Raw genomic sequence first — 25,383 nt, forward strand, 5'->3', positions numbered from 1 at the left:
CTCAAGAAACTTTGGCGCATTTTGAACTTGTTTTGTTCTTTTGTATGAGAAATTGTGAAGTTTATTATCACTGTGTACAGCTGTGTGATTCTTTCTTCAATTACTATTTTTTCAGGAAAAACAAGTTTTAGTTGTCATATAATAGTTACTTTTAATACTTCTTGAGATATCATAAGCTTCCACCTCCCACAGTACAGAATTTCAATTAAACGATTACCACGTTCTTCTTGAAGTTTAGTTAGTAAATCTCCTAGAATCCTCTAATGTAGGTCTGCACGTAATTTATATATTGCAATTTCACTCCTGAACACCTGAATTAGCCCTGGTCACTGACCAGCCCGAACTACATCCCCATAGCTTTTACCCACTTAGTGGGTAATAAACTCCGTTAACGGTACCAACGCTTGGAGGAAAATCTTGTCAAATGAGTTACCTGAAGAACCGTTGGCAACACTGCTGCAAGTCCCGGCCGAGTGAGGCCGAGATCCCCTAGTGCTTTTTGTTCGCCATGCTGTGTGGGTGTGTCCCACATCAGGCGAACTTTTGGTCATGTAGCCCGACCCCATTCAAGATTTTGGACATCAGATCACGATTTGGAGTGTTTTCAACGACTTTCTCCTGGATGGATATTTTATTGATGGGATTTGGAACTTCTCTCCCGATTTTGACTTTGGGATCGGTACTTTGTATTCGATTGGATAAGTCAAACAAAAGACGTCGCCGTCTGCTAACGCCAGGATATTTCAACTTTTTACATCTTCGACAACAGAGCCTCCTTCTGCAGGAGATGCTGACGCTCATCGTCCCTGACGTCCTGCAAGTGTAGGATGAGCACCCTCAAACACGATCGACATTCTGTTTGTGTTTTTATGTAGGAAGACACAGTGTAGTATCAGTCAGATAGGCGGCGAGTCTTGGTCGGTAGATCAGATGGAAGAATTATTCAAAAGTTAGAGGACAAGTTACTAGCTGAGTATGTCTAGTCTATTTTTCTAGCTTTATGACTAAATTAACGGAAACTAGAGATAAGGATAGTAGTATAGTGTTGTAGATACTAATCGTTCTTTTTCAGCCCCCCCTGCCTGTTCCAGAACCAGCCCTAACGGGTGCCGGGGGTCATGGAGAACCGCAAACCTCGAAGGTAGGATCTCCGCCCCCGGCGCCCCTCAGGCAGTGTTGGTAGCAGATTTCCCCCTTCCCTCTAAAAGCGTAAGTTCTAAGGTGGATTTAGAATTAGGAATCACTCAGAAGGGTAGGAATTCTAATTAGGAAGTATTCAGGAAAAGTAGTTGAGCGTGGTCTTCTTTTGGGTTTAGGTCTCTCATTCAGATCAATCGATCGGTTTTATTTCCTGCTTCGAGTGCTCTGTGCAACAAAGGTTTCCAGATCCGTGGAGGGTCGTTCAGATTTGGTTTCTGATGTATCTGGTTCTGAATTTTTGTTTTTATACATGAACTTACCTGTTGTTTACATATAGCTGTAATTCTCGATCTCGACAGAAAATTCAAAACTGGCGGTCCCGCTTTTCCATATGGTCAGGTGATCATGACTACCCCGCCCTCTACCGGGGTACCTGGATCCATTTCCATCAACAACTAATCATATTTTCTCTGTCGGGGCGTCGGCGACTAGTCGTCTGCTCCTCTTCAGGAAATTCATCGGTGCTTTTTCGTTTCTTCTTTGGTGAAGTACCCACTTTTGTTGACGCCAAAGGGCTTGTTTTTTGGCTTTGGTTGAGATTTTTCTAGTTATGTCTGATTCAGGATCTCAAATTAGATATTGCGGGGGTTGTAAAACTCAGAATGTCTCGGTCTAACATAGACCCTCACTCTTCTTGCTCTAACTGTAGAGGGAAATTGTGCACGAATCTGGATAGATGTGATGAATGTTCGTCTTTGTCTGTGCTTGATTGGCAAAAGTTGGCTAAATATCAGCAAAATTAAGTAAAGATAGGGCACGTAAGGCTTCGGCCAGAAGTTCCTCCCAGAGTAGGAGTAGTATTGCCTCTTGAGTCGGATCTCTCCTGTTCTGTTCCTGTTACCCCTCCTGTTCCTATTCCTGCCCCGAACCTGTTGTTTCCAACCCACTACCGTGTCAGACCTTCGGGCAGAATTTGATGGTAAGATTTCGGCTCTTTTCTCTGCGATAGAGAAGATTGGCCAGGATGTGAGTGAAGATGTCTTGACATCGAAGTGTTGCAAGTGATAGTGTTGTGGAGGAGGTGACTGTTAGTCCCCTCAAGGAAGAATCCTAGGTCGAGGCCTCTGTCCGGCTCCCAGGGCTCAGGGAGAAGACATGCCGTAAGCCGAAGGGAGGCGAGTGGGGTCTGCTTCGAGCAGTTGCTCCCTCTAACAGTCCTGTTGCGTCCCAGGCTGTTGCAGCTCGCTATAGTAAAAGCGATGGTGTCTTGGAAGTGTCTTCTTGTGCTTCTGTTTCTCTTCGAGGAGGAGTTGGAAGCAGTCAGAGTCTGGAGTAGGTGCTGAAGAGACGCAGAGCTTCCTCTCCAAGTCAAGTTCCTATCAAGAAACTTTTCCAGTCTCCTCTTCCGTCTTGTGGAGCTTTTGGGATAGCCCAGAGATCTCTTCTTCTTCAGGCAGTCCCGGATGTAGGCCTTGTACGGATCGTGCGGCGCCGGATCCTCCTGTTAGCATGCAAGCAAGCTTGTTTGCTTCCTTCCCATTGGATCCCAGTCCTCGGCTTTTATGCCTCCGGTTCCTGGCCCCCTTTCGCAAGAGGACAAATTGGACAAGATTTTGAGACTTTTCGAAGGTTTTAAAGCTCCAGCTCTTCAGGTTCCTTCTGCAACTGAGGCTCCGGTCTCTGCTCCTCCTCTCACGCACCTGGCGAAGAAGCTCTCTCCAGAGCTTGAGCGCCTGGCTCCCTGCGCCCTCCTCCGCTCCGACGCGCCTGGCTCCGCTTCCGACCGCGCTCCTGGCGCCACCTTCCGCCTGGAAACCGCTGGCCTGGTGTACTACGACGCTGCGCTTCTTCAGCCTCCAAAACGCGTTTCAAGGCGCACAATGTTTGCGCTTCTTAGCGCTACCGTGGTTTTTGGCGCCTCTTTGGCTCTCGGATCTTCTAAGGCTCCTGACTCCTCTCAAGCTCATGTTTACATACGCTTGACGCTGGTCGGGCAAAACAGCCTCGGTGACGTTCTGCGATAACTCAAGAGGATAACGCAAGTTTGGCTCCCAGACGTTTCTATCCGCGGTGCTCCAACTGCTTCAGAGATTCTCTCCCAGTTTCCGATGTTTCGAAGTAGATGATGTTCCGTCTGCTCCTGTCGCTCCAACCTTTAAGCATCTCTTACAACTTTTTTTAAGAACTTTTTCAAGAAGACTTTGCTCCAGCTTCCCTTTTCGTCTCCAACTACGCAGTTTGCCAAGGATTTTAAACCTCCTTCCTCTAGATTTCTGAAGCTGGTCCTGTCTGTTTCGGCGAAAAGAGCTCTCCGAAGGCAAGAAGGATGGTTGAGCAAGAAAAGATCTCAGGGTAAAACATCTTTCTGTTTTCCCCCCTCTCATCTGTCTTTTAAGTCTCGTTCGTGGTATGAGACTGGGGAAGTCTTTTCCTTGGGAGACTCTGCCTCCTCTCAAGGGGATTTCTCCAGCCTTGTGGATTCTGCCCGTCGCTCAGCTTTTTCTTCATCCAAAGTCGGCTTCTCGTCTTCGGAAATTGACCATCTGGTGAAGAGTTCCTTAGGATCTTGGAGATCTTTTCTTTTATTGACTGGTCTATAGGAGCCTTGAGCAGGATAGTGAAAGTCTGTGATCTTCCCCCAAGACTGCTACAGATCTTGATGCTATTTTGGCCTGCCTGGACAAGGCCATCACGGACGGAACGTCAGAAATTGCCTCAGTGACTGCTACGGGCATTTGAAGAAGAGAGCACATTGGATTTCGTTTGTCGCGAGAGGAGTCTCCAGGAACCAGAAATCTGCTCTTCTTTTTGCTCCTTTGCTTAAGGAATCCCTTTTCCCGCCACGTTAGTTAGGAAATTTCGGAGGCTCTCTTTCACGAAGTCTACTCAAGACCTACTGGCTCATTCTTCTAAAAGACCCAGGTTTTCGACTTTTCCAGTAGTACCCAAGCCTTCTTTCCCTGTATCCTCTAGGCCTTCTCGGGGTACTCCTTCTCGGCCCTTTTCCCGTGCTAGGGGAAGAGGAAAATTCTCTTCATCCCCAGAAGAGCTAGTACCAACCGATGAGTTCAAGGTCCTTCATGCAACGGTCGGAGCCAGACTAAAGTCGTTCTGGCAAGTTTGGGAGGCCAATGGAGCAGAACCCTGGGTGATCAACGTTCTGAGAGAAGGCTACACCATTCCCTTCTCAGAGAGTCCTCCTTTAAAGTCTTCGCCAGTAGACTTCAACGTTCCAGGGACTCAGAGAAACTTGTGGTGTTGGAGGAGGAAGTTTGTAGCCTCCTCCTTCAAAAGGGAGCCATAGAAGCAGTCCTCGAACCTTCATCTCCGGGGTTCTACAACCGTCTGTTTCTGGTTCCAAAATCGTCAGGAGGATGGAGACCAGTCCTCGACGTAAGCGCCCTGAACAAATTTGTGCTTCAAACACCATTCAAGATGGAAACCACACAGTCGGTTATCAATTCCTGAAGGAAGGAGACTGATGGTGTCCTTCGATCTCCAGGACGCATACTTTCATGTACCTATCCATCCGAGATCAAGGAAAAGGATCCAAGTGGTTTGTGTTCAGAGGCAGGGCTTTTCAATTCAGGGCTCTTTGCTTTGGCCTATCAACAGCCCCACAAGTTTTCACAAGGACGATGGCTCCAATTGCAGAAATGGCTTCACTTAGAGGGAATTCACATTTCCCTTTACCTCGACGATGGCTGATCCAGGATCCATCAAGGTCTAAAAGGCCAATGCATGAAGGACCTGCTGGGACCCTTTCTCTTACCGACGAATTGGGACTCATAGTAAATCTTCCAAAGTCACAACTTCTCCATCTCAAGACTTGACTTATTTGGGAGTTCGGATGAACTCAGTTCTTTTTCAGGTTTTTCCGACGTCTCAAAGGATCGAGAAATGCCTGCTGAAAGTGAGATACCTGATGGCAGCCAAGACTTGTTCTGCCAAGGAATGGATGAGCCTTTTAGGCAACCCTCTCATCGCTAGAGATGTTCGTCAAAAGTCTGGGGAGGCTACACATGAGACCTCTTCAGTTCTTCCTACAGCAGATCTGGAACAGGAAGAAAGACACGGATCTTTGTTTTCCTTTGAAACACTGGTCCTTCTCAAAAGACCTGTCATGGTGGAACGACAGGAGCAAACTGATCGAACCTGTCACTGAGACAGAGTCAACCCAGACCTGATGTTGTTCTCCACGCTCAGACGAGGGTTGGGGGCAACATTGGGGGATCTTCAAGTGTCAGGCAAAATGGTCTTCATCCCAACGGGACTGGCACATGATTGAAAGAGTTGAAGGCAATAAACATCTAGCCTTGGAACATTTTGCTTCTGGTGGAAAACAAAAGATAGTAGTGCACTCAGACCAACTCCACAACTTTGTCTCCACGTGACAGAAACAAGGAGGCACACTCACTCCTTCTCTCTGTTCGAGATCGCAAAAGACCTGCTTTTGTGGGGCGGCAACCAAGAACATAGAGCTCAGTAACTGTCGCTTCATCCCGGGAGCTCTCAACGAAGAGCGGATATCCTCAGCAGGTCACTTTTTCAGGTCATTCCGGACGGAATGGACCCTCCACCAGTGGTGAAAGGGAAAGTCCTGAGTTATGCTAATCTTTTAAAACCAGGTTTCTTTCCAGGCTTGCTCATGGTCCCTGTGGTTAGGTTTGGGGAACTCCCATGCTAGACCTGTTCATAGGGAAAACCGCAGACTACCTCTCTTCTAGTTGCTTCTCAGTCTCCAGACCCAGAAGACAGAGCGGTCATGCCATGCTCCTGGACTGGTCGGGTCTCTTCCTTGGATGCATTCCCTCCCCTTCAGGATGCTGGGAGAAGTCCTCAAAAGTTTCAGCAGCACACAAAGGGTGTGTCAATCAGTTATAGCTTTGGTTTCTAAACCAGGAAGATCATGGTTTTCCAGAGCTACTGGAGAAAGTAGTGGATTGGCCAAGGAGGGTAACCATTCAGACCAGACCTTCTGGCCAGTTGCACAGCAGAAAGTTCACAGGAACCCGTCAGATCTAAATCTGACAGATATATATTCAGACTCTCGAGCGACTCTCCTCAGGGAGAGGCTAGTCTAGAAGAGTGGCGCAGGCAATGGCTAGATCAACCAGGCCCTCGTCTACAAAGGTCTCAGCGGGAATGGGTGGAACCACTTCAGGGAGTGGTGCTGGAGTCTGGAGTGTCTTCCACTTCTACGACTCTTTCAGCCAGGTGGCGGATTTTCTTTTTGTTTCTGCACAAGGAGAAGAAATTGGCTGTCAAAACGATTAAGGGTTAGGAGTATAAAAAGTTTTCAGGAATAGAGGTATAGACCTTTCCAATCGGACAAAGATATTGCAGAACTCCTAAACTCCTTTGCTACCACTAAAGGCAAATCTCTAAATCTGCATTGAAACTTGGATGTGGTGCTAAAGACCATGGCTTACCTTTCAAATCTTTTGAGCCTTTGAGTTCCTGTCAGTTAGGAATCTGTGCAGAAGAAAACTCTTTTCTCTTGGCACTGGCCTCGGCAAAGAGAGTAAGTGAGATATCATGCTCAGGTAAGTGGAAAAAGAGTTGGTTTTTTTACAGGATAAAACAAGTTTTCCTTCACCTTGGGTTTATAATAGCTAAGATACTTCTTGAAAACCCTAGTAATCCATGTACGTAAGGGAATTAAACGATTCCTAGCCTTCCTCCTGAAGTTTAGTAGAAAACCTCAAAGAGAATCTCTGTCCGGTCAGGTCTGAAATTTTCTGACAGGACCAGAATACACTCCTGAACACCTGATTTTTATCACTGCTCAACTAAGAACCCCAAGAACCTACATCCCCAAATGGCTTTTTCCCACTTAGTGGGTAAGAAACTGATTCAGGAGGCACACAACGAATTACAGGAAAATCTTGTCAAATGAGTTACCTGAAGAACCGAAATGGCAACACTATTGCAAGTCCTTTAGCCTTCAAGAAGAAATTGGCTTTTTGACATTCTAAGTTCATGCTGTGTTGGTGATCCCACATCAGGCTGAACTTTTTGCCTCATTTATCCCGAGACAGATCCATTCAAGATTTTGGACATCAGATCACGATTTGGGTGTTTTCAACGCACTTTCTCCTGGATGGATATTTTATTGATGGGCTTTGGAACCTCTCTTAGTTTCCTTGGGTTGACTTTTTTTTTTGATCGACTACTAGAGCCTATTAGATTGGCCTAAGGTCTAATTTTAAAAGGTTGGTGTGAGTTTTTAACGGTTGGGTGATATTCAACTGGTGGATGCTTTACATCTTCGACAACAGAGCCTCCTTGATTGTGTCAGGAGATGCTGGGCCAACAGACCTTTCTCCATATAGTCCTGCAAGTGTAGGATGAGCACCCTCAAACACGATCGACATTCTGTTTGTGTTTTTATGTAGGTTACACAGTGTAGTATCAGTCAGAGAGGCGGCAGTCTTGGTCGGTAGATCAGATGGAAGAATTATTCAAAAAGTTAGAGGACAAGTTTTCTTAGCTGAGTATGTCTCAGTCTTTTTTTCTAGCTTTATGACTAAATTAACGGAAACTAGAGATATGCCCATAGTGTTGTAGATACTAATCGTTCTTTTTCAGCCCCAACCTGTTCCAGAACCAGCCCTTTATAATAAAATGCCGGGGTTTATGGAGAAACCTGTTGTTTACATAGGAAACATCTACCCCCCCCCCGCAAGGAGCAGGCAGTGTTGGAAAATAGATTAGTTGTTGAAAAGCGTAAGTTCTAAGGTGGATTTAGGTATTGGGAATCACTCAGAAGGGTAGGAATTCAATTAGGAAGTATTCAGGAAAGTAGTTGAGCGTGGTCTTCTTTGTTTTGAATTTTTCAGATCAATCGTCGGTTTTATTTCAGCTTCGTGCTCTGTAAACAAAGGTTTCCAGATCCGTGATCGTTCAGATTTGGTTTCTGATTTCTGGTTATGAAAATTTTTGTTTTCCTTGAATACTCCTCCTTCAAAGGTTCCTTTTCCTTTGGGGGGTTTAAAATTTCGTTTGTCTTGTGATGGTGGTAATTCTGGCGATCGGGTTTTTCCAATATTCATGATCATGTCTTAAAGAATTTTCTGATTTGATAATGTCTATCAAGATTATCAGGGGCGGGGGAACAGGACCAGGCTATTTTCTTCAAATTTTTCTGATTTGATAATGTCTATCAAGATTATCAGGGGCATTTTCTTTTAAAATCTATGGCCTCTTCGGCCATTACGGAAATTTTCCCGAACCAGTTTCTTCTAAGCCTTTCCATTGCCCTTCTCAATATTCTTTTTCGGTCCGCTCTTTGGGGGCTCTCGGTCTTTGTTGCGCATCCTGTTTTCTTGGCTTTTAACTCAGCAAAGCAAGGCTATCTTGCTTCAACCCTGTATTTTAGAGCTCAGCGCCCCCTCTCTGTTCGGGGTAAAGGGAAGGGGTACTTTTATGGATCCGTCGTCGTATCACCTTTTGCAAATCCGTGGTTTCTCAGGCATCCGGTCTGTTGCTTCTCAGTTGTTTGCGGAGGCGTCAGCAACTCCTTATTTCATTCTTTATGGGTTCCTAACTGTAATGTATCCTCCGCGATTCTTGCGGATGTTACGATAGTCGGCGATTCGCCGCGCCAGCGTATCAGCACCAATAGTTTCCTCATTGTAATGTATCCTCCCGATTCTTGTGGATGCTACGGCAGTCTGCGATTCGCCTGCGCCAGCATTCAGTGTATCAGCACCGATAGTTTCCGCAGCCTTTCCATTCTCCAGGATAGTTGGTAACTACCTTCTTCTGTTACCTTCGGTTCGGTACCTCGTAACTTCCCCTTCATACTCCTTTGGGTTTCGATCCGGTTGGGACCTTCTCCATCTGTCCGACGTCGGCGTTGGGCGCTCCGGTGGTTACTCCGAGTGTGGCTTCTTCCTTCTTCCCTCCTCCGGCTTCTTCTTTCTCAACTTTCTGGCAGGTTTTCTCTGTCCCTCCATCTAGGTATCCATGTTGGTTCCAGGTCTTCAGTTCTGGATTCCCACTCTCATGTGGTTTTGATACGTCCAGATTTGAGTGGTTCGGGTGTTGCGGCCTCTTCTCTCTCAGGAATGGGCGTGGTCTGCCCAGGTGTTGCGTCATCCCTGTTGGGTGGTGCGGGGTTTGCTCAACCTAGACTTTGGTGCCTCCAGTATGTTCGCGATTGATACGTCAGGTGTCCTTCTCAAGCACCCAGGTGTAGCAGTTCCGGGTTTTCGAGTTCGGCGTTTGCTAGGGATCGGCCTGCCTCTTTCCTGTTCCGGCTCGGTCAGACCAGTCCGACAATCCTCCGGCTCGGTCGAACCAGTCCGACAAGGATTGTTCATTTGAAGTAGAGGATCCGGTACCGGATATTAGTTCTCCTTCAGCCAGTGAGAATGAGTATAAGCAGATGGTAGACTTCATCCTCAATCCAAGGTTCCGAAGGAGCGTATACTACCGAAACAACGATGTTCGAGTCGCTATATGCGACAGAACCGGTAGTTGCTCAAACAAGATGATTTCTCCTCCGGTCTGGTACTGCCTGACACCTCTTCACTTCGGTGTCAGTAAGGCTGGCATACCAGGTTAACATGTCGCCTGACTATACAACGTTCTTTGGCAGAAGAGGAGGGGCTGCTTTGAAGCTTCCGCCTCACTATCCGGACATTCGGAGAGGGTTCTGTTGTGGGCGCCTTTTGCGCTCTGCAACAGTCTTAGGGAGGAGGATTTCTCCTCCATGGTCTATTTCGTGTAGCTGTCGTCAGCAGTAGCGTCACAGCAAGCTATGTTTAGTGTGGCTGCTCCGGGTTCAAGGGATGTGGCCAGTATAACGAACTTGTTGTTTCTAACTCATGTCTCCAGTTTCGGCAAATATGCATCGTTGAAAGTACAAAATGTAGAAATAGAGGGTTCCTGTTTAACAGGGAACAGCCGGTACCACTTGAAGAAGCCTTTAGGAGAATGTCCTCCCCTCTCTCTCTCTCTCTCTCTCTCTCTCTCCAGGGTCTTGTCTCTCTCTCTCATCTCTCTCTCTCAGGGTCTTGTGTCTCCGCATGCTTTCTCTTCAGGTATGTCTCAGGAATCGCTGGGACTTCCACATCGAGAATACAGGTATAATCTGGAACGATTCTCGCTTGTCAGATCGTCTGTGATAGTCAGAAGAAGTGCATCTGACATCCGGAAGGTCTATAGTCTCCCCTCTTCCCGACGTTCATCTGTACTCAGATGCCTCATATCAAGGTTGGGGAGCAACCTTGGAGGAACCCAGGCTTCGGGCCTCTGGAGGGATCGGGAACGAGAGGAGTCATAACCTTCAGGAACCTCAGGGCTATAAAGGAAGCCCTCAGGTGTTTTCTCAGTCCTAGTGCGCAACACAATAGTGGGTCTGCTTTGCGACATCGTAACTGCCGTGTCGTATCTGAGAACTCGGGGGAACAAGATCATTAGAACTTAGAGGTGTATACTTTCCGCCATTCGGTCTCATTCATCAGGTAATCAGGAATTGCGGTAGTGTAGTGTCAGGCGGGGAATGATAAGTATTTCTCTTCTTCGGAAGTCATGGCCGAGGCTTAAACTCTGCTTCGTTCGTTTAAGGTTCTTTATCTGCAAGTGTTCAGTTCCGCATCAGTGGGGATATCTTTTGTCCAATGCGAATAATTACCAAGGTTGATAAACTCCGTCCGCTTTCCATGTACACTTCTTGTCTCTCCGCTGAATCCTTCCCCGTCCGCTTTAGTCGAAGGAAGCGATTAGTTACTTTCGGAGAAATGGTTCCTGGTTCCTGGTTCATAAGCGCTCACTACACGAACACAGTTTGATAAACTCCTTCCGCTGGTGTGTAACACAGTCTGCGGCACACTTCTCGAACACAGTTGCTTTTTGGGCACACTTCACGATTCTCGTGTGGTGCGAGGTTTATGCCTTACCGCACAGTATTCGGAGTATGTCCACTTCATCTTCTTTTCTAAGGAATGGTTCAGTCTTCTATTCTGGAGGTAGTTGCTTGCGAATCCGTCTTTGTTTTCTTCCTTCACTTAAGAGACGTTCAATTCGCCCCACTGCGTATAGTGGCGAATTCTCCTGTCTAGGGTGCATTCAGTTAGCTGAGGTGGTATTCTCTTCGTGCGAAGACTTGGAAGGTTATTCACTTAGTCTACGTTTAACGGCGAAGTCTATTATCTAGGGTGCGCTCATTTAGCCAAGGTAGTATTCACGTTAGGGTGGGGAGTGTGATTATTAGGTTAACCAGATAGGAAAATTCCTTTTAGGCTTTAGAATCTTAAGCAACAGTGATAGTATAATCACATGAACTTAAGTTCAGAGTATCTTAAGTATCCTAGTCTTTGATAGTTTCCTACGAGAGTCCAAAGAGGTGCTCTCACTGGCTAGCCTAGGTTTTTTCGTCGGCGCTGGGATACTTCTGTGCTCGTCGGCCTTTGCTCACTTTTGCCGCAACCTGCAGGGTGGAGGGTCACCGGCTCAGCACACTGCCTCATTCCCTCCTTAATGGGTAGGCTCTGAATAGTCACTTGGGAGATGCATCGTTCTCCTTTTAACATGAAAGTTATTCTAAAGAGTCAATCTGAAAATTATTTATCAATAAAAAATATAGATAACATAAATATAAAAATAAAAAAACATGATACTATGAACAGTATTCAGGGTACTATTGTACTTCCTGAGAATAATAACGAGCCAGTTGAAAAGCAAATACTGTTGGACTCACTTAAAAAGAGATACCCCAAAGTACAGGATTGATTAACTATATGATCTACCAAGTAAAGAAAAGAATAAACAAGTCTTAAAAATCTTAAAAATAAAATTTGAAGGCCAAGACCTACCTCAGAAAATAAAAATTTTAGGCCAAACCAGAGAAAGTAAGACCATATCCCCAAAGCCGCTACAATGTCAGAATTGCAGCAAATATGGACATGCAAAAAGTATTGTCGAAATGAACCTGTATGATATTGTGGATCTGAAGAACATGCCACACAATGGAAGTGTGGGGAACCAAAGTGCATAAACTGTGGGCAAAACCATCATGCAAGATCCAAAGAATGTATGTACTATATATATAATACAGAGTTGAAAATATTGCAAGAAAGAACTGGAATGTCTGTAAAAGAAGCTAAATTAGAATTGAAAGTAAGAGGAATCCAAGATCCGTCTAAAGAAACGTACATATTCTTTAACAACAAAAACCAACAATGAAACAAAAATGCATACAAATAGAACTAACGGAGCACAGAAAAAGTAATTCTCAGGAAGAAATTAATGCCTTGGAAATAAAAACTAAAATGGTAAAGAATAAAGAAACAGGGACAAATGATATGGATAACATTTTATCCAATTCATTTGAAATATTAATGCAAATAGAAACAACACAGGAGGATGCTACTACAGAAATAACAGAGGAAGGACCTGATAGACTGGAAATTAAAGATAAAAAAGGCCATTGGAAAGAACACCACCCAAAACAAAGAAACCAACAATTGTTAGAGAAACGTCAGTCAAAACAAAAACAAGAGATATGAAGAAAGAACAAAAACAAAAACTAGTTAAGAATATTCCATTATCTCCTAAAATAATAGTAAAACCAATGGATACAGATATCCAAAATACCGAAGAAGTGGGAGACAACCATACCTTAGACAACAATGAATATGTCAAAGGAGAAGAGATTACTCCATCACCAATAATTGAGACAACAAGAACAAATAAAGAAAGAAATATACATGACAACTCTTGTGGATGCAATGATTGTTTCATTGCATTGTGCAACGATAACAAAAACATAACAAAAGATGGCTTAACAAACGTTATAAGAAACTTTATGAAATATAGAAAAAAAGAAACCACAGATTTGAGTACCCATGAAAAAGGTTGCATGTGCGTTGAGCACTTAATATATTATAAAGAAAAACAAATGAATGTCGTAAGAAAATTATTAGAAAAATCCAAATTGATAATACAAAAAGAGAGTAAAACTAGACCGTTATAATAAAATATTTTCAATAGCTATATAATACAATGGAACGTAAATGGTCTGCAGACCAGATTACACCTAGGAGAGATACAACGATTACTAAAAGAATACTTAACCTATGATATTATGTTTTACAACATGTCAACAAAACAATATCAACAATAGGTAAATATACCTTAGCATCTTCATCTAGAGAGGAAGAAGGAAATTTAGGTACTGCTATATATGTACATAACAAAGTATGTTATGACAAAGTACCTGTGAACTTTAATGATCTGCAAATATCGAGTATCAGAATACGAATAAAAACGATAATTATGTAATTTATAATTTATACAACCAACCCAATAAAAATTATGACTTAGACAAACTTAAAGAATTATCTAATAACACCAAAGAACCTATATTAATAGTAGGTGATTTTAATGCCCACAACCCGATGTGGGACTGTAATTGTACAGACTCAAATAGAGCAGGGAATAAAATAGAAGAATTCATAGATTCATATGACATTTGCTGCATAAATGACAACAGAAATCAACACATATTTTTCTAAAACACATGGAACATTTTCCTCAATCGACTTAACTCTATGTACAACAAAAATAGTAGATAGATTGGATTGGAATACAGTTGACGACCTGCATACAAGTGACCATTTCCCAATATTAATTTCATTTTTACAAAATAACCCCACCAAGCATGTCCCTCAATATAACATTTATAAAGCAGATTGGGAGCAATATGAATTCCACACTAGGGATATCCCACCATTTGAATATTCAAAAGACCACAATAAAACTAATAAATTTCTTGTTGATTTCATTACAAATGCAGCTGATAAAGCAATACCAAAATCCAAATGTCATCCAACAAAACACAAAGTCCCATGGTGGTCTGAAAAACTAACAGAATTAATAAAAGTAAAACACCAAATTGGGAGACGATTAGATAATTTGAATAGAAAATTCAGTAAAATAAATAAATCATTACCGATATTAGAAGAAAACTTACAAAAACTGACTATATTATTATTAGAAATTAATACATTAAAACCTCTATATAACAAAATATCTGCAAAATTTAAAAAGAAGTAATTCTAGGAAGAATCATTTCATGGAGAAAATATGTATCAGATCTCTCTAATAATACTCCCATACAAAAAATATGGGAAAAATTTAGGAAAATAAATGGTACCCATGTTAAACCACCTAGACATGCCATAATAAAAGATGAGAAAATAATGCTTGATCCTAAAGAAATAAGTAATGTAATAGGTGAAAGTTTAGCAAAAGTAAGTAGCTGACAAAAATTTAGATGAGCATTTCCGAACTAGGAAAAATAATATAGAATTAATAACAATAAATTTTGAAACCATAGAAGATATTTATTATAATAGAAAATTTAATATGGATGAGTTGGAATTTGCATTGTTGAACAGCAATAAATCTGCCCCTGGAGGTGACAGTATTTGTTTTGAAATGATCTGCCACTTAGCACCTTTGGCAAAGGCATACTTATTAGAGTTTTATAACCACTTATGGCTTCGAAATTTATTTCCTAATGAATGGCGTAAAGCTATAATTATTCCTATCCCCAAACCAGGAAAAGATCCCAGTAATGTAAACAATTACAGACCAATTTCTTTAACTAGTTGTCTATGCAAATTACTAGAAAAAATGGTAAATGCTCGACTAACATGGCACATTCGAGAAAACAAAATTTTGACTCCACACAATTTGGATCACAATGTAACAGATCGACACTGGATTCTCTATCTAACTTAGAAGATCACATACGAAGAGGATTTGAAACGAAAACAAATTACTATAGCCGTGTTTTTTGACATTGAAAAGGCATATGATACTACATGGAGGTATGCAATATTAAAAGCGTTACATGAAAATAACATCCGTGGACATTTACCTATGTTTATCCAAAACTTTTTGACAAATCGCAGTTTTCAGGTGAGAATTGATGATGTTCTGTCTAGAACATTTCCTCTTGAAAATGGTGTTCCACAGGAAGCGTCCTTAGTGGCACGCTGTTTACTTTAGCAATCAATGATATCAGTAATAATCTACCTATTGGTATTAAAAAAGTAACCTGTATATGGATGATTTTGCCATATATTATTCAGCATCTCGAATAAAACATGCAGAACGAATCATTAATAAAAGCATAATAAAAATAGATGAATGGGCTTTATCTGTAGGCTTTAAATTTTCCATAGAGAAAACCCAAGCAATCATGTTTTATAAAAATAAAAAGTGGAAAAAAGGAGAAGAAATAGACTTGAAAATCAGAAACCATAGTATACCAATTGGCCAAACAGCAAAATTTTTAGGATTAGTATTTGATACTCATATGAACTGGAAAGCCCACATAACATACATGAAATCAAAATGTAAAAAGAGCATTAAACCTAATTAAAAACTATCAAACACTACTTGGGGCCGATAGACATACCCTTACTTTATTGTATAAAGCAACAGTGCTGTCTATCGTTGATTATGGAAGTGAAATATATGGCTCGGCATCAGACGCAACGCTGAAAACGGTAAACCCAGTTCATAATGAGGGCCTTAGAATATGTTCAGGAGCTTTTTCATCATCACCAACATCATCTTTACAAGTTGAATGTGGTGAACTTTACCTCTGTCTCTCCATAGAGAGCTAGTAACAATGAAGAGTGCTCTGAGAATTCAGACAAGTGATTCTCCAACTAAAAATTATTTGGATTAAGAGATGTGTTTATAAACAATCATCCACCTTCTTTCCCAATTAGAGCTACAAGATTGTTTGAGTCGCTAAATATACATATACAATTACCTGTAATAATAAAATCGCCTCCTCCTTGGACAATGAATAAAATGAGAATTTGTACACACTTGAAATATTTATCAAAAAATCATTCATATACTCCAGAATACCATAGACAACATGCAGCAGAGCATATTATCCGAAAAGATCCACATTACATAATATATACTGACGGATCTAAGTCACAATCGGAGTGGGATATGCTGCGGTATCCCAAAACAAAACGTATCAGTTCTCTCTCCCAGACAAAGCTTCTGTATTTACAGCTGAGTTATGTGCAATAGTATCAGCCATAAAAATAATAAGAGAAGTCTCATATAATAATTTTTGTAATTTATAGCGACTCCAGGAGTGCTATAGAAGCTATTCAAAGCTATAATCCCAAAAAATAATATTGTACAACATATAAAGTTCTCTCTCCATAAATTGTATAATAAGGGAAAAAATATTGAAATATGTTGGATCCCTGCCCATGTAGGGATTAAGGGAAATGAAGAGGCTGATAAAGCAGCTAAAGAAGCGGTCCACATGACAAGAACAAATGTAGACATCCCTATCAGTGACTATACAAGATATATAAAAACAGTCCTTGTAAAAAAATGGCAAAATATATGGAACGAAGAACCTGAAAATAATAAATTAAAACAGATAAAATCCAGTGTTGGAAAATGGAGTTCATCATATCAGAGAGAAAGACAAGCACAAGTAATTCTGACACGTCTTGAATAGGCCATACTCGATTGACACATGGACACTTAATGAACAGTCCATGTGGCCCTCTTCCCAAATGCCCAGATTGCAATGTGCTGATAACAGTTAAGCATATACTGTGTGAATGTCCACAATATAACCTGCAACGATTATCAAATTTCGGAAATAGACCGATAGAAGAAATTTTGTCAGAATCTTCAACGTTCTCAATAGCACCCATTTTAATGTTTATGAGAAGCTGCAAATTAATTGGAAAAATATAAGAAAAAAATCAGAATAATGAATTTTAAAACAAGTAAATTTTATGATTTTACTAATTTATTTTGAATTTTTATATACCTTTTAGTGAGTATGTATGGAAGCATGAGTTTAAATGTATTTATTGTATGAGTGTGTTCCAGTATGAAAGCGTATACCTTTTTACAGCTTTTAATTTCATTTTCATTCATCATCATTGACAAGTGACTTATTAGGTCCCAGTGCTAGGCTTCTAGCCTAGACTTGTCATTCCATCCTAATCCTTCAAAAGCCCTATGAGAGCTGATGGTCAGCTCAGTGGTCTGGTTAAACTATTTTAATAATAATAATAATAAGTTCATGTGTAGCCGCTAACCCTTCTATCGTGGGTGCGTTCATTTAGCTAAGGGGGTACTCTCTTAGTGCGGAGGTTCTTAGAGGTGGCCACTTGGCAGTCGGTGTCGGTTTTCACGACTTTCTACCTAAAAGACGTTCAGTTTTCTTCGAAGAAGAATTTCTTGCTTGGTCCCTTTGCGACGACCAACTCGATCTTATAATTACGTAGTAATGTTAAGGGTGGGGGGAACTCTAGGTAATGAACGTAGTCTGAGGAAATTTGGAATTTTGGATTCTCTGTTAGTCAGGGTTTATAGTGAGAATATTAAGTTTGACGTTAGTACTGTGAAGATAGGCAGATTCAGTGGACAGGTTTGGTTTCTTCAACCTCTTCTGCGCAGACATCGGCGAATAACGGACGGCGAAGAACTCAAGACCTGCACACTCAACTTCTCCTCCATACATGAGAGGCTACAATAGCCACATGGGAGGTTCTTCATACCCCTCCATACATGAGAGTGCTTTGATTAGCCACATGGGAGGTTCATCGTACCCCCTCCATACATGAGAGTGCTTTGATTAGCCACATGGGAGGTTAACCACTTGAAGTGAGAATTAGCCACATGGGAGGTTCTTGTTCCACTAATCATGGGAGGCTATAATTAGCCACATGGTAGGTTGGTTTTTATTTTTGCTACTCTCTATCCATGAGGAGGTTTGAATACCACATGAGAGGTAGCTCAACTCAGACCCTCCATAAATGAGAGTGCTTTGATTAGCCACATGGGAGGTTCATCGTTTCTCCACTAATCATGGGAGGCTGTGATTAGCCACATGATAGGTTTTTTATTTTGCTACTCTCTATCCATGAGGAGGTTTGAATACCACATGAGAGGTAGCTCGACTCAGACAGTACCTAGACATGAGACTGACGTCAGGGGTACTCTCTCTACAGACATTCTCACCTGCCGAGTGGGATAACCAAGTGAGGATACATTCATTTATACAGAGTAGGCAAATAATGAGTTACCTGCTTTCCCTGTTGGCAGGTCGGGCTAAATTAGATTGATCCCACCTCCACTAAATTTTGTTAATCGGGCTAATTCAGGTGTTCAGGGAGTGTATTGCAATATGAAGTTTTCATAATAAAACTCATATTGTAATACTTACCTGAACACCTGAATGATTCCCACCCTCCTCCCCACTTCAATTTGAATAGTGGATAACGCAATTGGGGTATCTTGGCCTCACTCGGCCGGGACTTGCAGCAGTGTTGCCAATGGTACTTCAGGTAACTCATTTGACTAGATTTTCCTGTAAGCGTTGGTAATGCTGACAGTTTATTACCCACTTAATGGGTAAAAGCTATGGGGATGTAGTTCAGGCTGGTAGGTGACCAGGGCTAATTCAGGTGTTCAGGTAAGTATTACAATATTAGTTTTATTATGAAAACTTCATATTTCAGTCATTTAGGAAAGTAACATTATTGTTTATGGTTATATATTAGAATGATATTCATTTCTATCTTTTATGAACACGTATTTATTCACAACAATAAATGACCGATTGCCTAACATTCCATCAAGAAGGGAAAGGTTTTGTTTGATTCATGATTTCGTTATTACCAAATGTATGAATTAACCGAGTTTATAGATGCTGTACGGACATGCTTGGCGGTAATTTTTTTTCTAATGGTCTGTATAACTTTTTACTTAATTCTCGTTAAGGAATTTGATGTCATCGTAAAGATAATGAGTTGTAATTTTTTATGTTGATGTTTAAAACGTCCCTAAAACCAATATAAAGAATACGTATCACGAGTTGAAGTTAGTCGTATAGGAAAGTGTTTTGCAACTTTTTGAGGGGGTGGAAGTCTAACTGGTGCAGCAATTCACTTGATAATAGGAAAGACGTAAAAAGGCATAACAGAGTATTGACTAAATATTTCTTATTGAAAAAAGACATCTGTTCTCATACAATATTAATGGATGAGTTTGAATTAAAACTGAGGGTTTGTTGAGCTTTTTATGAATTGGACAGTGAAGTTTACTTTCATTATAGTAACACATATCATAAAAAGACATCATTGGCTTAGGCCTATACCAAATTGTCTGTGCCACATGGGAATGTTGTTTTAAATTTTTATTGTATGATTTGGACCAATAATGGCCTACAAATAACATTGAAGGGTTTAACAGTGAAGTGAATAATGTCTATACATAATTTATTCATATTTTGATCAGAGTCTGAGATACTTCCCAGATGAATTACAGCAGCAAACTGTCGTGAAATTGATGCTAACCTGTCCACACCTGTCAGTTGGTTGAAAGATATTTAGGTAATACATCAGTTCATCCGTTCTGGTGACTGGACTGTCTCAGCCCACAAAATGTTGTCTACAAGTAAGTTCTAATGGTAGTTTCGATGAACTGACAGAAGAAATAAGAGGTAATCTTGATCATGAATACACAGCCTAAGGTTGTTAAATTTTATGATAGTGAATGGATGTGCTAGGAGAGAGTGAGAAAGAAAGCGAGTGGAGAGGGGGTGATAGGGAGGAGAGAGATAGAGTTGTAGAGTTTATTGAATGTCATTCACACTTTTTCCAGGCAGTGCCAGGTTGGTCAGCTATATATGTATATATATATATATATATATATATATATATATATATATATATATATATATATATATATATATATATATATATATATACATACATACACTAGCTGACCAACCATATATACTACCTATATATATATATATATATATATATATATATATATATATATATATATATATATATATATATATATATATATATATATATATATATATATATATATATATATATATATATTTTTTTTACGTTTTTCCGTGGTTTTAGTTTGAAATAGGCTCTGTGAGACAGGCAGCAACAATTTAAAGTAATTTAGCCTTGTGATTCTGACTTCGTGGGTACGGGAAAACGTAAAAAGAGGAAAACAAAGGAGAATTTCATATGAGCATAGGGCTCTGGTTACTGAGGGAAATATTACGTAAAACACGTGGGTACATTTAAAGTAGTGTATTTACATAAATGACATTAGTACGGGAAAGAGGAACTCAAGTAGATTGAATGAAACTGGGGGATTCCAGCCACAGTCCAAGAAGCTTCCACGAAATAGGATCACTCTGAAATGAGAGATATGCACATTATACGCCAGTAATAAAATAGACAAAAGAATAATGAATTCGAAGCTGCACTGAGGGTGCCAAAGGAGTAATAAAGAATTAATACTGCCGATGCAAGAGGCGCACGGACATTAGACAAGGGAGATTTCTGGCTTTCTCTTTAAGAAAATATTACGAGACAAAAGCGTGACTGAAATGGGGCTCTTCCAGGGCACTTTACCTTAGCAGATTTTCCGAGGGCGTGTAGAAGGCGGTCCGTGGATGACTTGCGATTTCCGAGGACGAGTTTCTTCCACGTGGTGAGATGCAAGGGCTTCCGTAAAGGGGCAAGGCGATGGGGACTCCTCGAAACTCCAAGCAATGGCGTGTGGGCTCGAGGCCAACGGAGCGAGAACACTTGAATACGGTCGAAGGGCACGAGGAAAAGTATACTTTGAAAGGGCCACGTGGTTAGGATGCAAGGGCATCGATGGGGCCAGGTGTTGAGGACGTCTTCACTCCATATCTTCCAGCCCGCGTGTGTGTCGAGACCTCGTGGGCTTTTGCCTTTATCCTCCTATGGGGCAGGGGTGCGCCCAACACAGATGCTTTGACTCATTGCACCTGCTGCCCGCAGGGGAGGTTTTGGCCTGTAGGAGAAACACCTAAGCCAGATTACTTTTGCCTCGAAGGAAAGATCTTTATCAAAAATGGGAGCGCCTTTAATCTTTTAACCCTTGTTTTAAAGTCGATAGACAGATGGTCTATCGATCGGCCTGCTGGCAGTAAATGAACAACCAACAACAACAAAGGAGGGGGAGGTAATTTGCTAGCGAATTCTTGCTAATCATAATACCTCCCCATACAAGATGATGTACATACCTCCTTCGGGTGTGTACATCGATATTCAAGAATGAGCGGCAAATGCTTTACGTTACTCTACATTCTGCCTTGCAATGAACTTTACTCCTAAGGGTTTTATGAAGCTGTGACATTACTTTTAATAACACATTGGGACAATTTTTGTTAACAGAACGCAAAGTGATTTAAACACTTGCAAAAGAATAATTACTTTAGATTTGGTTACCCACTGTAACTTTATAAAGTGACTCGAACAATTGTGAATTAATTAAGATTATAGGACCACGTATATGAGGCTATGGCCAACAAATGAAAAGAAATGGTTATTGTTCAAGAATTAAAATACACGGTTACTTAATTTTAGATAAAATGCATGCGGTTAGTACAATCTGCCTTGAAGAGGCTGTGTAAATGAAAAACAGCGTTTATTTTTGTAAATGACATCCCCTTTTACGCGATACTGTAATGACTATACATATTCGCATTGATAATTTATCTTCGTTTTAACGTGCTTTGCTCAGCTTAGCCGGCCCCACACGGATTTTGACAGCCGTATGCGGGCGAGAGAGTATTCGCGAGGTTTTAATTCGCTAACCTTAAACTACGCTAATTTTATGCGTCCACTGCCTACTCAATGTTATGACGGGGCGAGCAGACAAAAGATGTGGGGTAGGACAAACAGCGATCTTGGAAGGAATGGAAGGGGGAAAAGGGATAATAATAACAAAAGGAAAATTACCAAGACGTTACGAATGAAAACTTGACCGCATATGAAAGGCGGGACACGTCCCTCAGAGCTTACAAAAGGGGCATTTAAATCACAAGGGCAAGAGTTTATGACTCGCGATTCATTAAAATAAAGATAACTAAATGACTAAAAGAAAGTAAATGATATTGGCAGAAGAGCTAAGGGAAAAAGAGTGAGGGTTTTATTGTGTTAGGCGGGAATTTATTTTCCTTCGCCTATAAATTACGGCCCGGACTATCACTTCAGTCCCAGGGCGAGGAAAGTGCACCCGAAGGGCGCGACTCCTTCAGGAGGGGCTGACACGCACGCCCGGTGCCAAGGTATGGGCGCAAGGGCATGCCACTTCTCACTCTGTTATTCTTAATGATTTATACATTGTGTGGGGAATGGTATCCTGTATTTAATTGCCTCTTGTGGTGATAATTTAAGGGAAGATTAATAGAAGGTGATAAGAGATAGAAGTTCCTGAGGAACGGAGGAAGATAGAGGAGGGCCTGACATCCCCTTCTGGATTAGGGGTGCCAAGACCTTCGAAAGATGAAATGGTGGCACAGGTGCCATGGGAGCTCTAGAGCTCTTTGTAAGCTACCTGGAAATTTCCACGCCCGTGGTAATTTCGCCTCGAGTCTTTCTTAATGGGACAGTCGTCCTCGGCCGGGGAAGCGGAGGGCCCGCGACCGGAGGGCGGCACGGAGTACCACCTGGGCCTGCTGATGCGACAGCTGACGCAGGAGTGTTCCGTGCGGGTTCTACCATGATCCGTCGCGGCTCTTGTAGTTCATCGGCCAAGTGAGATATGGCAGAATCCTGACTTGCAATTGCGTCGGCGACGGACTGAGGCAGAGAGGAGGCGGTCGGGGGTGGCGTGAGCGGCTCGCAGGTATCGATGACCAGCTCAGGCACGGGTTGCGAGGCCACACCTGCAGGTGAGCTTCCGCGGTGGTCGGGAGGAACCGTCTCTCTGACCGACGCTGGTAGCGGTGCCAGGCCGGGGGAAGAGAGGGGGTCCTGAGTTGGATCCCGTGAATGGAGATCGGCGTAGCGCTCTGGCATTGGCACTAGGGCAGAGTCAGGCGCTATCAGAGGTTTCTTGGGCTCGTCGGTCAGGACGGACGAAGCTTGGCCCTGCTCGGGGCATGCAAGTGGCACCGGCAGGAATTTGGCATCTCCTGAAGGGAGATTTGATTGGGGCCCTGGCACTGGCACTGAGGCAGGGCCGGGCACTGGAATGGGATTGGGAACCGATCGAGGGGCCACTGTACATTGTACTCAGGTGGCACTGGTGGGGACTGCACGTCCTTCTGGTACCCAGGGGCGCCAGTCTTGGCTGAGGAGAAGCGGGGGAGGATTACTCGCGCCCGCGGAATGATTCGGGAATGTGGACCCCTAGATTGTCGTGATTTCGGTGGGGACTGGAAGTCCTGTCCCAGGATGACGTCATAGCCTCCGGGAGATGGCTTGCTACTGCAAGATTGCACATTTTGGATTGGTGAGGTCGTGAGACTCTCAATTGGACCGTAGGGAGTATCATCTTAAATTGATTTATTCCCTCGATCGTGACGAGTTTTCGTCTATTGACGATAGCTCCGTAGGGAACTCTGTCCCTCCGGATGAGGGAGATTTGTGCGCCCGAGTCCTCGAAAGCAGTGACTCGGCGCGGGCTGGCTCGCTACCTCGTGGGGGGCCACGTATACAGGCCCTTTTCGGCGGGAGGGCCTAACGACTGGGGATCTGTGACGGCCAAGGCGACGGTGGGAGTAGTTGATTTATTATTGCGTGGGCATTTTGCCCATGCGGGAGAATGGCCATAGACCTTGCACGCCGTGCAAAAGGTCTGGCTAAAATCTTTCCCGCTGCCCCTGTGGAGGGCGCAGGCGAGTTATTTGTCGGTTTTCCGGGAGAGGAGCCGGTTTCTTGTTCCGGCACTGTTCGAAGGAATGCCCCGTTTTCTTGCAATAATGGCAAGTTAGGGGCTTGCCCGAGTTCCCATTTTTGTTGGAATTTGAACCTCCGAGGAGGGACGGGGGATTTATCTTCCGCCCCATGGATCCTTCTTGAGGGTGGTGAGTTTCCCACATGTCTGCTATTCGGCAACACTCGGTGAGTGTTGGTGGGGCTTTTTCCACTATATGAGTGGCGAGGGCAGGAGGGGCGTAGCGCAGGAAATGCTCGAATTTAAACCGCTCGAGTACCTCGGCGGTGTTAGTGGCTCCTTCGAATCGAGCCATTTTGTCAACGCCCGCTCGAATGGTACGCCCAATCGACCAAGTCTGGCCTGCTTCTCTGGGCTGCTCTCTCCAACGTCTCCTCACCGCTCGGGGTAATCTCGTACGCCTTTCGAACTGCTTGGCGTCACGGCTTCCCAGTTTCCCGATCGTCTGCGGGAAGGGCGTGGTAGGCAACGAGGGCCTTTCCGCCCAGGAATTTAGTGAGAACAAGGGAGAGTTCCGCGGGGAGAGATCACAGCACTCCAGGACTCGTTCGGCCCTTTCAAGCCATACTTCAGGCTCGGACTCGTCCATTTTGGCATGAACGAGTGAGCTTGGCTGAGGGCACTCATTCCCGCGGCAGGGGCGGGGGTGGCGGGCTGTCGTTCTAGCATCTGGAGCTCGTGGGCGCGCTGTCGCTCTCGATCTTCCCATTCTCGTTCCTCCCTTTTCTCTTGGGCGATTCTGTCTCTCTCTCTCTCCGATCGTTGTTCTTGGGCAATCTCTGTTTTCCCTCTCTCTCTCCTCACGTTCTTTATCCTTCTCCTGCTCTTGGGCAATTCTTGCCCTCTCTCTCTCCTCACGTTCTCTCTCCCTCTCTTCACGTTCTCTTGCTCTCTCAGCCTTGGCATCGTCCACTCGTTCTTGAACCCATGCTCTCAGATCTTGCCCCGATAGTCCCATGTCCTTCCCAGCGGACATGTAGAATTTGAAATCCTCGTTTTGTTGGGCTCTGGTATTAGCCATCTTGAAATAATGGGTATATGATATGTCTGAGAAGACTCAGGTTGTCTGAAAAGACTCAATTGCAGGAATCTGAAACACTCAATTGTTCAGACTGCAGGAGAATGGATCTGTCCGAATAAGACAGTTGATTAGTAAGTCTGGGGAGACTTTTTGTTAAAATTGGATGTGTCTTGGAAGGACGTGGTTGTTCTTGGCGAACGAATTCTAATATGCGTCTCGGAAGACGTAGTTGGATTTTGTCACGCTCGGACTTGGCCGGCTGTAGCGTGAAGTTAAGGAGTTGTTCTAATGAACTAGAATGATCAGTCCCGTAAGGGCTTAGATGTGTGTGAACTACACTATATAATGTCTCAAAAGTACTGAATTTTGGGTTCCCGCAGGAATGAGAAATTCTCATGCCACGTGCGACGACGAATTTTTTGTATGAGTCTCTGAGGACTGGAATTTGGAGA

The 25,383-nt window shown here is 42.9% G+C and overlaps 1 long non-coding RNA gene across 1 annotated transcript in view; it reads left to right on the top strand.

Moving 5' to 3' along the window:
- Window positions 1–25,383, top strand: part of LOC136850573 (uncharacterized) — a 470,237-nt gene that overhangs the window by 4,987 nt on the left and 439,867 nt on the right. The gene's annotated exons all lie outside the window — the stretch shown is intronic.

The sequence above is a fragment of the Macrobrachium rosenbergii genome, chromosome 22 (assembly GCF_040412425.1).
Source record: "Macrobrachium rosenbergii isolate ZJJX-2024 chromosome 22, ASM4041242v1, whole genome shotgun sequence".
NCBI lineage: Eukaryota > Metazoa > Arthropoda > Malacostraca > Decapoda > Palaemonidae > Macrobrachium > Macrobrachium rosenbergii.